Raw genomic sequence first — 16,123 nt, 5'->3', positions numbered from 1 at the left:
GGTGTTTTTGTAAAGCTGCGAGTGAAAAGACAGAATCACGGCGTTGTCAGCCTTGAGCTCCCGCTTTTCGGAATTACAGTGTTGGGGCGGGGTCACTACACCTCTCCTGGTCTGTAGCTCTTGAGCAGTATATCCTCCGTGGCCTGCAAACGAGGGTGGTAAACTTCAATGCTCCCCCGTGCTTCTCTCAGAAGAAAGGAATTAGCCAAAGCAGGTAGCTTGTTAGGAACAGATTACGCATAAAAGGAATGTACAAAGCTTCGGGATCAAAAGCCCTCACGTCACTGAGATGCTTCAAGTTAGCCTCTGGGACAAGTGCTTCTTAGGTCGTTTCAGACAGAGGCCCCTTCTGGGGACCGTTGTGGATCAGGAAATCAAACAACACCCATTGTCCCGGTGCCTCGGAGCCACACTTGTGCTAACTCGGGTTAATTGGGGCTTGTGCTCCTGCGTGCTGGGGAACCTGGTGCGGGGTAGCGTTGAAGAGTGTTGCCGGGGCTTTGCACTGTGTAAACCAGGATAAAAGTGCAGTGGCAGCCCTGCTCTCCCACACAGTGAGAGAGACCATGGGGAGTTCTGGGAAGGCCTGGGGCGCAGCAATGTTTCCCGGAGCACTGAATCCCGAGTCACCACGTGGCCCAGAGACCCCACTCCCAGGTACACCCACGATAAATGAGTGCAGGTGTCCATGAACAGCATGCACGAGGTCGCAGCGGCATCACGCACAGGCCTAGCTAGGACTCTGCGGCCGCCGTTCTCCAAGGTGGCCTGGAATCCAGTGTGGCCCCGGAGGCATGGAAGCCCCTGGCATTTGTTAGCTGGCACCGGCCAATGGCTGCCACATGGATCCTGGAGGAACAGACACAAGATAGGCAGGGGGCTTGTGACGTCTGCGCTGGCAGGTGTCTGTAGGATGGGAGGGGACTACTCTGCCTTCTGGACAGGCCAGGTGCCAGGGCTGGCGGCTTCTCTGGGCAGGGGCTCAGGGGCAGGAGGCAAGGTTGCAGGGCTGGCTGGCTGAGGTCAGCCTTGAGGGATGTGCTCTGGGGAACCCAGCGCCGACCTGTATCCGAGGTGCACACTTGGGCTCTAGGCCCTGGCCGCGCGGCTCTGTTAGGGATCACCGCCTAGGAGAGGGACCACAGAGCTGTCATGTGCACATAGGAGAAACACTTCCAGGTCCCCTGGACTTTGTCCCAGGGCCGTTCCCACGTCGTATTGTTCCGTATTTGCTGGAAGCAGCAGCTGCAGAAATGGAAGACACAGGGTGGCACTGAGTCGGCAGCTCTGGAAAGTCTCCCCTGTGAGTTCTGGGGAGGCGTCACCTGCAGGCCTCTGTGTCCCCTCCCCAGTCCCTTCCACTTTCTATAATTCTGGGTGAGATGGGAGGAGGGGGAGCCCGCGGAGAGGCAAGAGCTGGCACGGGGTGGGGGGGTGGTTTGTCCGGAGGCGGGAACAGAGAGACAGTAGGCCCACTCACACACCAGGCCCTCCCGGGGTGCATGAGCACCGACAGCCCTGCCAGGCCCAGCCTGCACAGGAGTGGAGGCCCTTCCATGGTCACTGGAGCACACACACCGCAAAGAAGGCACAGCCTGCTTGGAACGTGGTTGAAAGTGGCCTTTCGACAAAACGATTACAATAATAATGAGAAGAAAAGCATCAAAGCCCAAGAGAAGTCCCATGAGCGGTGGGTTCTGCTCACAATCCCAGGGGATTAGTCTGCATTTTACAAGCAGGTTGGCCTAAAGCTGTGCCCAGCCTGTGTGGCTGCCCTCCATGAGTCTCCGCCTGAGTCCGGGGAGGGGGCACTGAGATCCCAGTGACCCTCACGCAGAGCCCGTGCTGTGTTCTTCCTGGGAAGCGAGCAGCTTGGGCTGACGGAAAGCTTCCCATGTGAGATGGGAGACGGCCAGAGCCCGATACCCGGCTGTCGTAATAACATGTCTAGACAGTGATTAACGATCATGTCCCCAAGAGCGACAGTGTCATCAGGAAGTCCTCCCTGCGCTCAAGCAGCCGACCGGGGTCTGGTTCATCATGGATCAGTTTTCTAAATCCAATGGGGATTGCACAGCTTGCCGTCGTAGGATGAGCACCCTGCACGGGTGTGCTTGGCCACTGTACCCTGGGTCCCCTAGATGGACGTCCCCTCTGTCCTGGGGCTGCTGACCTAGCTGCAGGGATTTGGAGAGCTCATGTGCTGGAAGGAGGAGCAGCACTTCTCACATCTTGCCCTTTCCGTCCAGCTGCCAATCCTTTTGTGCTCGAGCTGGAAGCAAAGGCAGGGCATGCTCGGGCAGTGGTTCCACCCTGATGACTCCAAGCCATCCGGCCCTCTCGTCCGTGGGCCCAGGCATAGACAGGGGCACCAGGCTCTGTCCCAGAGCTGGGGTGGTTTCCCTTGACCTTTCTCTCCTAAACCCATTTGGAAACACCCCCAGGTGCCCCTTTCTCACATGTGGGGTCTCTTTCTTCCCACGTAGGGACCTGTCCCACGTAGGGACCTGTGCCACAGATCACTGTCCCTGCCGGAAAGTGGACCTCTGCACACTCTCGGGGCAGAATGAAGGATGACAGAGCCCCTGAGGAGTCCAAGTCCTGAATGCGAGGGATGACGGGCAGTGCACTTCAGACGGCGTGCTGACAGCCTCGTCTGCTGCCTCATGGTTGCACCCATGAATGTCCCTGTGAGCAGGTCTCAAACATGGGAAAGCACGAAGGAAGTGACACGCAGGGATACGGCCCCTCAGGGTTCCGTGTGTCTCTGTAAGCGTCCTCATGCCTGTGTTTGTTCTCTGAGCGCTTTGTAATGTCAGGAGCCAGCACCTCTCCCAACCAGTGAGCAGCTGGGAGCCTTCCCCACCCTTCAATATTCCATGCGATTACAGGCTCCTGAGTGCAGGACGATGCATTTCCTACTAGTGCATCTGTGTGCGGCTTTCCTTGGGCCCCTCGCAGCGGGTGCCAGGGCGGAGCAGTGCAAGCCTGCTGGAGGCTTCAGAAATGACTACACGGTGGCTCCTCTGAAAGCCCGGCGGTCCCCCCACAGGGGCTGTGTCCTCAAACCCCTCTCCTGGATGGACTGACCAGGTCACAGAACCTCCTGAGTTGAAATAGGATTTCCAAAAATGTCATGTTCCCTTCCTCATGATCTGGATGTGCGCGTGGAATGGCAGCAAGGGTCATAGCCGCTTGCACATTCCATGATGATAACATGATTACCGAAGCTTCCAGAAATCATTTTATTTTATTTTATTTTTTAAAGATTTTATTTATTTATTCATAGAGATGCAGAGAGAGAGAGAGAGCGAGAGAGAGAGAGAGGCAGAGACACACACAAGTAGAGAGAGAAGCAGGCTTCATGCAGGGAGCCTGACGTGGGACTCGATCCAGGGTCTCCAGGATCACACCCTGGGCTGCAGGCGGTGCTAAACTGCTGCGCCACTGGGGCTGCCCCAGAAATTATTTTAAATGAGATATAACATGCAACATGCAAGCTTTCCAGTCACTTGATCAAGTGACACACCTTGCAGGTGTCTGGCACGGAGCCTCGTTTCTATGCCAGGAGTGTTTCTTGGCTTGGGTGGATTTGTGAAGAGCAGTACGTACGGGGGCCGCCTGGTACACATGACTTTCAGGAGGTCCCGGTGCTGCCTGGTGCTGTGACGCCAGTGACTTCTTCATAAGCTACGGTGTCCCTCAACCTTCACCACATGGGGGTCCCCCTGCGGGTCACGTGGAGGTGGGGGACGTGCAGCATGTCATGGTCGTGTTGTCCTCCTATCAAAGGGGCCTGTGAGGAACAGTTTGAGAGGGATAAGCAGACGAGGGTGACGAGCAAGTGGCTCCGTTTCTTGGTGATGGTGCCTGGCTCTCAGTTGACATGTGCAGATAGCATCGCGAGGCTGCAGCAGATGTCGGCCGGCTCTCCTGGGTGGATCACGCCTGCCAGCAGGCTGCTGGGAAAGCTCTGGCAGTGGCTTTCCACCGTCTACCATTCCCCCTGCCTGGTGCCTGGGTGATCACTGTCACTGAGATGTGCCTGACCACGTAAATAAATGACATGGTGCCTGGGGGCAGATCGGATGGAGTATTTGGAGCTGGGAGTCAGCCTCAGTGGCATGACACGAGGTGACATTTTTCTGCCACAGAGCTGCTGGTCATCATCTGCCGGGGACAGGGCGCAGGGCACCTGGCGTCAGTACCCTTGGATGCGCTTACCACTGGGTCTCCGGTAGGACAGCATCCCGAACCCTGATCCTGGCAGCATTTGTGCAGAGGGCGGTGTCTCCAACGTGCCTCCTGGGCCCCCATCCATCCAGCACCCACACGGACAGGACATCAAAATCACGTGGGAACCTGCTGTTTTTAAAATTAGCCATTGAACTGTCCAGAAGAAGTCCACCGTCCACTGTCCCCTAACGTGTAAGCCGTGGGCCACCTGTCTCCACCCTCGTCCCAGGCTCATGGCCGAGGGGCCCAGCTCCCTGTACCAGCCCCATGCAACCTCATTCTTATGATTCTTGTTTTGCAACTAATATCGAGCCATGTGTAGGGCTCCTTCCTGGGCTTGTGTGGGTCAGGTGGACACGGAGAGGATGCAGCTCAGCTGATTGCTCTTCCAGTGGATGGAAATTCACTGTTGTTTGGGATCAGACTCCAGCAGTGATGGCAATAACACTAATGAGCGAGGAAACAGGATTATAGGTAAGACACAGCTACAACCAGAGAGCTAATAATTACTTTGCAGCCGCAATTGGAATTCTGAATTTTACATTTTTTTGCATCTTAAAATTCTTAATTATAATGGTTTCATTCATGAGAAGTGGCATTCTGGAAATAGAAGGAGATTCATTTTGCCTGAAGAGGATGCCCATTCTGTGCACGTGTGGGGACACCCAGGTCCAGGGCCGACCTCCGGGACTAACTGGATGGAGCGGTGGCATCCCAGGGGCAGGTGGCTGCTCCTCCGTGTGCAGGAGGGCAGCAGAGCCCGCACACACGGGGGACAGGACAGGCCCTGATCGCCAGGCTGTGCGATTTCTGAGGAGCCCACAGAGCTCGGCTTTCCTTTCTCCTGCTCTTCGTGCGTGTTACGAATTAAAAGCTACTTCCCTAAACTTAAGGCGGATCTGTCACCTGGCCCGTTGGTCGTCGGAAGGCCTCTGGGCAGCAGAAAGAGCAGCGAGGACGTTGCACGGGGATTTCAGGCGTCACCTTCCCGGAAGGCCTTGTGCTCTCAGTGGTTTATGAAGACCTTGTTCGGGACTTGAAAGAGTGGGTTTGATGCCTGTGGCTGTGGAGCCACTGCCACCCTGCCCTTGGCACACACGGCTGGCAGGTGGGCTCACGTGGCGGACTGCGCTGCACAGGATGGGCTCCTGTTGGCCTCTGGGGCTCTGCAGGCATCACCAGGCCCGAGACCCGACTCTTCTCACACAGTAGGTGCCCCAGATGCACCTGCCAGCTGGCGAAGGGCCTCTGAGCGATGCTGTGCAGGTTGGTGGCCTTGCTCTGGCCTCGCCACCTCGCCACAGGCTGCCCCTGACGCGGCCTTCCCCGTGGTCCTCCCTGTGGTCCTCCGGCTGCTGCAGGAAGCCCTCCAATGTGGACCTGGTGGTTGAGGCCTCCGCGTCTCATCTCACTGTCCAGTCTCCTGCGAGGACCCCCGTGTTGGCTGCTTGCACATGGCTGGGCTCCTGCAGGCATCTAGGACTTTGGGTGCAGCCTCCAGGGAGCCTCATTGGGAAGCAGCACGCATCCCTGCTCCTGGTGGTTGAGAAATCCCACAGAAACCCCATGAGACTGTGTGGTCTGATCAGCCTGGGCTCTCAAATCCTGGGCAGAGATGCGGTTCCTGTGGAAAGGTGGCCAACCTGGAGGAAGAGGATTACAGGCCCCTTACCCAAGAGCATGGGATGGCGTGTCAATGGGAGGAGCAGAGCAGGGCAGGGGTGAGGTGGAAGCGAGCCTGCAGGAGAGGACCGCAGGAGTATGGGTGCTGCGGTGGCAAAGTGGGCGGGGTGGCAGGGTGGGCTGGGCACGTGAACGCAGGCTTCGGCATCCAAATCGAAATCGGCTTAGATACTGCCTACAGAAGTCGGGGCAAGGGTGCCCCACTGGGGTCCCCCCTCACACCTGGAGCTGGGGCTCGAAGCTTCCCGAACCAAGGAGTCAGGGCCCTGGCACGCTGGCTGCAGACGAGGAGACACTGCTGTGTTTTAGGTCGAAATGACGCACATCTGGGATTCTGGCAACTGCGTCTAGCATCCGAAACAGACCGAGTGCCTCCCCAGCTCTTGGTGCCCCCACCTGCGTATCTGCACACCTGCCCACTGTGGAGAGCACGTCTGGAGGCAGAGCATCCGGGCGGGGAGTGGGGGTCTGCTCGTCCATCTTACCTGCATGCACTCCTGGCCTAATCACCAGACCTGGGGGGTGACTTTGCCGGCCGAGGGAGGCCCCAGGGCTGCCTGGGGCTGTAGCATAGGGCCAGGCTCTGGCTTGTTTTCTTCTGCTTCCCCCATGGCCTCTAGGACCATGGTCAGAGATGGCAGGTCACCACTGGCCAGTACAGCTGAGGACCCCCACCCTTTCTGTCTCTTCCTGTGGGGCCGGGGTCTGAGGCAGGCCTGCTGCAGGGCATTGGGCTCCCCGGACCCCCCACCCACTGGCCGTGCCCTCCCTGCTCTCCTTGGATCTCTACAGGGAACCTTGAGGGTGGTGCAGGCCGGGGGCCTCATGCTTGGGAGGTTACTGCTCCAGGTCTTCGGGGGGCCTGTGCTGCTGCACCCTCATGCTTCCAGATGGTGGCCTTGGGGGGCTGTGTGGTGGCTGTGGTGCAGGCCGGGGGCCTCATGCTTGGGAGGTTACTGCTCCAGGTCTTCGGGGGGCCTGTGCTGCTGCACCCTCATGCTTCCAGATGGTGGCCTTGGGGGGCTGTGTGGTGGCTGTAGGCTTGGCCGCCTCTACGGGTGACATTAGCTTCCCACGTTCCTTTTGGCCACTTTGTCCCCGCACTGTCCCCCACTCTCAGGCAACAGTAAAGCCTAGAAAATGCCTGGAAAAAGTGCAAAACGTAAGTGGAACTCCTGTGGGTGGAGGCTATTTGGGGTGAGCCTGTCCAGCTGTGGGGTGAGCAAGCCGTGGGGTCTGCCTGGCGGTGGGGATCCGCCCTCACATGTCCTGTGCTGTGTGGACACCAGAAAGGAAGAAGATACAGGGCTGAGGTGTATTTGATCACACGATCTTGGGCCTTGTTTTCTTCATCTGTAAGGTGAGGCAACCAGGCAGGCCACTCCCCGGGGTCACTTTCAGCTGTAACCCTGTGGTTGGATCAAGTGTGTGTGCTTGGTGCATTTCCTTGACTGCAGATCTTTGTTAAATTCTTTTGTTAATGAAATTCTCACTTTTTAAAATGGGATTCTCACGTTCAAGAGTTTTTGTACGTGTGAGGATAAAAGCTCGGTAAGCAAGCGAAGCAAGACTGACCCCCAGCTCTCCGTGGAGGCTGTCGGGTCACTTGGTTTCATCTGAGGGACGGCCATGTTCCACCCACCCCACGGTTGCCTGCTGGTGTGGCATCACCCACATGGACCCCATTGGCTGGGGATGGGCTCACAGCTCACTCTGCCTTGCTGGGTCTCAGTACTTTTATCATGAAGCTGCTTGGGGTTCCTGCAGTGTGGTGCATGGGGGACACACGAGGACTCCCTCATGACCTGTGTCCCCTGGAAGTGGCTCTGCACAGCAATGATAATGAACAAAGACCTAGTTACCTGTAATTCTGAAGTAGGGCCTTCTGAAATTTCTCCTTGGCTTTTAAAATTAAGATTGTGGGGGCACCTGGGGGGCTCAGCCAGTTAAGCATCCGACTCTGGATGTTGGCTCAGGTCACCTCTCAGGGATGTGAGACTGAGCCCTGTGTCGGACTTGACGTGCAGGGGACAGTCTGCTTGAGATTCCCTCTCTCCCTCTGCCCCTCCTTCCCTAAAAATAAGTAAAAAAAAATTAAGATTGTGCACAAAACATTTCTTATGCAAGTGCTCTCAGGGCAATTTTTGAAAATATCTGACACAGCTCTGGGAGATAAATGTATGCGTATATTCACACATGTGTTTTGTGTATGTGCCTATGTGTGTGAGCGTGAGTATGCATGTGCCTGTCCATGACTGTCCGTATGTGTGCTTGCATGTGTGAGTGCATGTATGTTTGCAAGCGTGTATGCAAATGTGTGCTTGTGCATCATGTGAGTGTACGTGTGCATGTGTGTGACGGTGTGTATGTGCATATGCATGTAGATTTGTGAACGTGAGTGGTGTATGTATGTGAATGTGCATGTGTGTGCATGCTGTTGGGTTGGGTGGATTTAGCTGCATATTCTGGCTTCATGTAGTTACTCGTGAACAAAATCACCTCACAAATATGAATTTAAATAACGCAGTTTTATTGACGGGCTGTCAGGAATGATGACATAGCTCCTGCAGGAGGGGAGCGAGTCCTCGGGAATGCTCGTGATGTTCTAACTTCGGCAGTTTGGGTTGGATTCAGGATGCTCAAAAGCAGGATGTGATCCTCTCTGAGAGGCACCACGCACCTGTTCATCTTCCACCTGCAGAGCACCTCCGGGCTCTTGGAGGCGTTCTGTGGCATGACGGTCGCCGCTGGAGCCATTTGGAGGAGTCTGTCCCTCCATAATCACCATTTCCTCATGCCCATGTTCCAATGTTGCAAAGTTCTGGGGATGGCTGAGGAAATCTGGAACTAACTAAGACAAACCACTTTGAATCCTGCCTGTTGAGCCTTTGGGGTGGATCATTCCAAATGCTCTGCTCTTCACACCACCTTTCCGCTGGGGTTTGCAGATTTGAGATGCGGCCAGAGGAGTAGTTTCTTCTGTATTAAGTTTAAGTCTCCACTGCTCCCAAAACTGTCAGACGAGCCTCCAAGGAAAGATGGAGCTAAGGTCCTCGTCAAGCAGAGAAAGGATCTTTTTTTAATAGTTAGAAATAAATGCAGCATCAGTGCTGTCGCGTCCTTGTTAAGCCCAGCTTTGTCCTCATTACTGAAGAACCGACACCTTACTGTTTGCTGTGGGAAACCAGAGAATCAAGGGCACTGGCAAATTCAGGAGATGCCATCCATCCCTCTGTGTGACCGCGGGGGCCATTCACAGAGCGGGACATTGGCTAGCAGCAGCAAAGTTCTCGTGCCAGTTACGGGATCCTGGCCGCCTAAGGCGCCTGGTCGTAGGCAGTTAGCTGAGCACCACTGCCCTGGGTGTGCCCGTGAGCACAAGGGTGAAGGGGGAGTTCTCTGAAATCCTGTCCTTGAAGTCTCATTCCTCGTGGTGTGACCTGAGGATGCTGTGCATGTGCACCCACAGACGTGTGATGATAATTATGAGGGCTGCGAGGACAGTTGCTGGTGTGCTTTCCCGCTCCTCGTGCCTGTCAGGGAGGAGGGCCTGGGGGGCAAGCTTGGGACTGCACGTTGTTGAGGTCCTCCCCTGGGCACGGACTCTCCTCTGCAGGTGAATTCATCCACCTCTTTCTCTATGATGAGGGTTACAGGTGTGCTCACATCCAATTGAGTGTGTTCCTGCACATGTGTGTAAACTATACTACATATGGCAGTTAAGTGTCATTCTTTGGGGGATGTTCTGTAGGTCACCATGAACACTGATCTGCCGATGCTGAATGGTTGCTCTTGGGGCAAATACAGGGTTAGGTTCTTGGTGAAGGCAGAGCGAGGTCAGGAGCTCAGGGGCGCCCAGCGTTCCAGATGTGCTTCAGCAGCAGTTTGTCGATCTCGGGGACCTCACTGCCGTCTACATGGTCTTTGTGATGCTGCGAGCAGGTGAGGCCTGGAGAACCAGAAACACTTGGCTTTGACCTTCATGAACCTTACTGGGAGTTTACCCGTGTTCTTTCTCATCACACTGGTGCATCAAAAAAAAATTTAGCTCCCCCCGATTCTTTCTTGATTCTGCGTCTTCTCCATTCTGAACGAACATTCGGTGTGATTGTAAACAAATATTTTGCACTGAAAGAATAAGAAAAACATAGAACTATTAACATCTGTAGGTTCAATCGATCTCACATTATTGTTTAGATGTAAGTCTAAGGGGCAGGTGTGGAAGACAGCGGGCTTACTTTTAGTTGACTTATATTCCTGCTAATGACACAATGGATTTTCCTGTTAGTTTGTTATGATTTTTTTTTATTATTGGCATTAGCATTAATCTCCAAGAAAATGAATATAAAATAGGAAAAATGTCCTGGCCCCATCGGCAGTACATTATTTTCGAGAACCCGGTTCCGCAGCATTGAGCAGAGCCACTTCCATTCCATTCACATTCAATCACGGGTTGTCTTCTGTCTCCCTGGGCAATTCCATAACTCTGATATTGACCTTAACTGAAGTCCTTTGTTTTGTACCCTAACAGCCCGAAGCATTAAAAATGCGTGTTTACTTAATTTGTCCTGGCATGCAGTGTAATTACAAGCAGTTTGTTTTCTCTGTTGTAAAATATGGTCTGGAGAAGGAATAAAGTAATGTGGAAAATTAACATTGTGATGTACTGTATAGTGAAATAACACTAAACCACTACGCGGTGGTAGTACTGGAGGTGCTGTTGTGCTGTGTTCGAGAGCAATAAAGAATTAAATGCGTCTTTCTCAACTATATTTGCATGATTTTCAACTGCAGTAAAATTAATCTGATCTGCCTCTGAGAACAAACAACAACAACAAAATCAAAGACCCCACAGAGTCGAGTGGTGCTTTTGCAGCTTTGAAATTCTGTTTCTGTATTTGTTTTAATGGGATAAATTGGAGAGGAGGGATCTTTGGCCACGTCCCCAGGGGCCGGGCGCTCGTGCGGAACCCTGGGTCCTCAGGGGCTCTGACAGGTATGTCCTGTGGGCTAGCTTCAGGGCAGGTGGGCCCGGGTGGAAGTGGGGTGTGGGCACAGAGCACCCCGTGGACTCGGTTTCCCGGTTGCTGGGGTGGGCTTGCCAACTTGGCAGAGTTCTCTGCTTCTCTGTCTCACTCTTGCTGCAAAACATTTTGTGATCCTCTGTATGAAGGACACTGTATAAATAATAAATCATACTGTATCATTTACCAAACTTCCAGTGATCACAGGAAGAAACATAATAAGCCTCTTACAACCAAAGTAGCAGATTCACCCAGGTGCCCTGGGGGCAGGTCAGGACAGGGTCTGTGCGCGGGAGGTGTGTGTGGCTGCACGCGTGTGAAGCTCAGCTCCTCTTATGCACTTGCTCCTCTGCTCTATTTGTCATCTTGAACAAAGCAAAGGAGCAGAACCTCTCAGACACCGGGGAGTGACCAACACGTCCCCGCACTGCCCGCCTTCTCTGGGTGACCTGCCTGAACCTTCCCGTCCTCACTGCACTGTGCTTTTAGAATGGGCTTGCTTTAAACACGGGCCTTTAGGGGGACGACTGAGGCCCTTGGTACCGGTGTTTGCTGTGGAATGACAGTCAGTGAGCTGTGTGCAGAGGCCCCCCTGGGGAGAGAGCAGCCCCCATTCCCCTGAGCTGTGTACCTCCACCCTTGGGCTCCCCCTGACCATTCTCAGGAATGCGGCTGGCCACCAGGGAGAAGGGGTCCTTTAACGACAGCCAAGGAAACAAAATCCACTGAACCAACTGGTCGGTGGGAGGAAAATCATTACGTGAGGTCAGGCTCAGCAAATATCTTAAGAATAATTCCTCCTGTGATTCATGACCTTTTAGGGATATAATCGATAGCATTAAAAAAATGGCATCAGCCAGTCAGCTGGACGGCTCTTCCTGGCGGGAGTGAGCTGCTTGTCTTGGTAATGTTTGTGTTGTGTCTGCTCATCTGCAATAACCCTGATTGGGCCGACCTCGCTCCTGCCTCTCTCCATCAACTGGGGAGACGCCCACATGCCTGTGTCTGCTCCCCGTCTGCTGTTTCACCTGGGGCGGGGGGTGGTGGGGACAGGCCAGCAGGCGTGCCCCCTGCCCCCGGGGTGCTGGCTGGACGGAGCCTCAGACACCATCAGCATGCTGCGGTCACAGCCCCATGTTTCCTCAGATTCTCACCAGACGGGAACCGGAGAGAAAACTGGGCAATCTCCCCACCCCAAGGTCACCCTTGGGAGCCTAGGAGAATGGGCTACGTTGATTGTTCCCCTGACCTTGTCTCCACGTGTGGCGTGTGTTTGCTGGGAGCCACAGCAGGTGTGTCTGTGTCATGCCCTCCGGTGTGTGGTGGTCAGATGACGCAGCAGGTGTGGAGGTGCTGCGCTGCAGGCCCCACAGGGCTGGGTTCGTCCCTCCTGGATGGGCAGTGGGAAGTCACACACCCCAGGTGTGCTGCCTCCAGGGCGGGAGGAGGTGGGCACTTGCCTCAGTAGCTGAACAGTACCCCCCTGGACACTAGATCTGAGTTCCTGCTTCATGTCCTTCCCTGTCCTCACCGCCATCGGCATGACTTTGATCTCCATGGGTCCCCTGGGGACTGGGGCATCTTTGCACAGATTTCTGGGGCTTCCCAACATCTGGAACGGGGTCGGGCAGAGCGGAGGCATGGAGTGAGAACCTGCTGTGTGAATCTGTGAGCTCCCATCACACACTTTCCAGGGCAGGCAGTCTCTGGAGCTGTGGGGGCATCAGTGCGACGTCCTCTGAACCCTGTGTCCACTCTCCTCCCCACCGCCGATGAATGCTGCCCCTTTCTGGGCGCCCATTCTCAGCTCAGGAGTCAGAGCAACTGGTGGCTCAGTGTTCGGGCCAGTGTGACTGTCAGTGGCATGTGGGCCCCTGAGTGGTCCTGCAGGGTCACCGTCTCAGCGAACTGGCTCCCCAGTGTGACCCCCGGCCATTGCCTGGGCGCTCGGGGACAGACTGGCGTAAAGGGTCACGTTCCCGTGTGTGTGTGTGTGTGTGTGTGTGTGTGTGTGTATGCGCATGCGTGCGGGAGGTGCGGGGAGCGGCGGCAAGGGGCTCATCCAAACCGTTAGGGCCCGGATGGATCAAAACCCGCAGGAAGGGAGAATCTGCCCTCTCACATTTGGTCGGGATGTCCGTCTCCTGTCCTCGGACACCGGAGCTCCTGGTTCCCAGGTTGGAATGTCACCTGCAGCTGTCCTGGGTCCTGGCACGAGGCACCAATCCTGGGACTTCTTGGCCTCTGCAATCACAGTCCCCCCAGCAGCTGTCCGCGTGTCTCCACCTTGGCCTCCCAGTTCAGCTCTGTTTTTCTGCGGAGCCCTGACAGATGCCCAGCCGTCTGCTCCGCCTTGGATGGGGCTCGCCCTGGTGTCCTGGTGCAGGCATGGACGGTGGCTTCATGCTGAACCATGAGGCAATCACACTTGTCTTCTGGCTACTGACCATTTGACAAGGATTTTAGGTTTCTTGGCACAGTGTAGAAGGGGGTTTATCTGCACCTTTGGCCACTCCTCGGTGGCATGGTCCCTAAGTCAGCAGAAGAAAACGTGAGTTTCCTGCATCAAAGAGACAATGTCTCTTGGCATGTTGCTTATGCTCTGTGACTGAGGGCACTTCCCTCCTCCCCACTCTTTCCTTCGTGTTCCGGAGCCACACACAGTGAAGGGCACTGCCATGTTGGTCCTTCTCATGGAAGAAGGACCCCTGCTGCCCTGGGTTAACCTGAGGGCACCTGGGCTTTCTGAGACACCACAAACAGAGCAGGTGCTTGACACAGACACTACTCCCGCTTTGGCATCCAGGGCACAGTCAGAGGGACCCAAGGGCAGCCACGTCTGGGTGTGCATGAGGTTATTCCAACACACGAAGTCTGCACCTGGAGCGTGTGAGCAAGGTCAGAGCTGGGCGGTTAGGCCATCCATTTCCTATGCCATCCTGGCAGCGCCAGAGAGGCCCGGTGGCCAGGACCTGCTTCAGGGATGGGGCCCCTTCATCCCTTGCCCCTCAGCTCCGGTCCTCCCATGAGGTAAAGCTGGAACCTCATGATTGCCTCTGGCCCACAGACGATGAGCGGCTGTCAGGGTCCCTCTGGGGTCAGCAGGTGACACACTGGGGCACCAGGTTCCCCGAAGGAGGAGCAGCAGTTGGAGAAGCCTCCTGAGCCCCTGGGGAGACCCGCTGAGATTGGAGTAGGTTTGTTCCCACCGCACGGCAGCGCCCACCTTGACCAATCCACGTATTTCACATTTTGCCTTGATTGGTCCTCCCCTACGTTCCACGGAGATGCAGATTTCCCATTTTATCCCTGAGAGCCACTCTGACTTACATTTGCAGGTTGTTTCAACTCAGGTTACTCTTGTCTGGTAGAGTCCATGAGGATCCGGTGACTAGCTGGCCCTTTGTCCGTGTCCCCGTGGCGAATGGATAGATTCCTGCCATGACCAGCTTTCTGCATCAGCCAGATTGGGTCACCACCAATGACTGTGCCCCCGTGGGCCTCCTGCATGGCCCGTCTGCACACAACCCCTTGTAAAAGGCAATGCTCACTCTCAGCCAAATTAAAAAGGGGAATTTGTGAACACAGATGAAGCTGGGCACACTGGTTCCTGTGGGGTTCCCGCCCCCAGGACAAAGCACACCTTCCCCAGTGTGGGGATGTTAGATGCATCCCAGACACACCCCCAGGAATCACCTCAAAGTTCACAGCGTCTTCCTGGGGTGGCACCTCCAGTGACCGCAGACAGTGGGCTAGACCGCAGGAGCCGCTGATGGAGGGCCCCCTTCCCCCCAACCTTGTTCAGGGAAAATGCTGGAGGGTGAGCCTCCAACGTGCTTTCAACCCCCCTCTGCCTGGTCCTGACTTGACCCTGCAGGGGTGTCCTGAGGGCTCGCCCCCGAGACTGCAGAAATGCAGTTGCACTGCTCGGACGGAGGTTCTGTGGAAAGGGAACTTGATTACTGTGGGCTGCCTGTGGATGTGTGTGCACATGCATGCATGTGAGTGTTCATGTGTACACACAAGCTGGGCACAGATGAAAGTGTGTGCACATGCATGCACATGTGTTCATACAAGCAGAGCATAGATGAAAGTGTCTGCACATGCATTTATGTGTATGCATACAAGCAGGGCATGGATGAATGTGTGTGCACATGAACGCATGTGTGTTCATGTGTGTATGTGTCATGTGTGCACACAAGCATGCACACACATGAAAGTGGGTGTATGGGGTGCAAGCCTTGTGAAAGTGTGTACATATGGGAATGCACATGTGAGTGTGCATGTGTGTGTGAGAGCCAGTTGTGATACAGGTGAGGATTACCTCACAAACCAGAAGTTTGACTCCTCCTTGGGCTCTGGTTTGAGATCAGGGTGAGTGTCGGTGTCCTGCCTCAGTTTCCCTCAGGGAGCTGAGAGATGTAGATGGCTTGTCAGCTGGTGTGTGTGGCTCTGGAGCCTGAGGTCTGGATCTCAGGGTAGGCATCCTGGGCCTCACCTGAAGGCAATTTCCACCCTACCTGGTCTTGGGAGTAGGTGGGATGGGTCATTCTCTCTCAAGCCTCTTGTGTTTTAACAGGAGCTGGAATCTGGGGTTTGCAGATGTCGCTGTGGTTGCAGGGGGAGCACCCATGCACAACTCCACCACTGGAGGAGATGGACGGGCTATGGTGTCTGGACCTTGCGGGGTGACCCTCAGCCCTAGGAGTAACACTTCAAACCCTGCTGGCCAGCAACACTTGGCTGATGGATTCTGATGGTGGGGTGGTAAACTGTCCTTGGGGCACTGGCCAGTATAAGCGGGTTGTCATCTTTGGTTCTCGAGGCACCCCAGGTGGTGGCATCACTGGACTCATGCTCCCCGGAAAGGGCAAGGTGGCTAGGGGTGGCTTCCGGCTTGCACAGCGAGGAGGTGTGTAAGCAGCCTGGGGCCCTGCCTTGCTCCCCTCCAGGTGACGGCAGGGTGGGGACAGGTCCCGGGTGAGAGCCACCAGGACTCAGCACAGGAGCTAGAGTCCATGGCAGTCACGGCAGGAGGAGGCCCCTGAGTGTCTCGCCTCCTCCGTCCACGGGCCAGGTGTCCACGGGCTGCACCTCGCAGGGACAGCAGTGCATCCCCTGGGCTTTCCAGCATCACAGCTGTGATGTGGGAGATGAGGGCCTGAGCAGGGACATGTCAT

The sequence above is a fragment of the Nyctereutes procyonoides genome, unplaced genomic scaffold (assembly GCF_905146905.1).
Source record: "Nyctereutes procyonoides isolate TBG_1078 unplaced genomic scaffold, NYPRO_anot_genome, whole genome shotgun sequence".
In the NCBI taxonomy this organism is placed as follows: domain Eukaryota; kingdom Metazoa; phylum Chordata; class Mammalia; order Carnivora; family Canidae; genus Nyctereutes; species Nyctereutes procyonoides.
The sequence above is the reverse complement of the archived record's forward strand: the minus strand, read 5'-3'. Positions refer to the sequence as shown.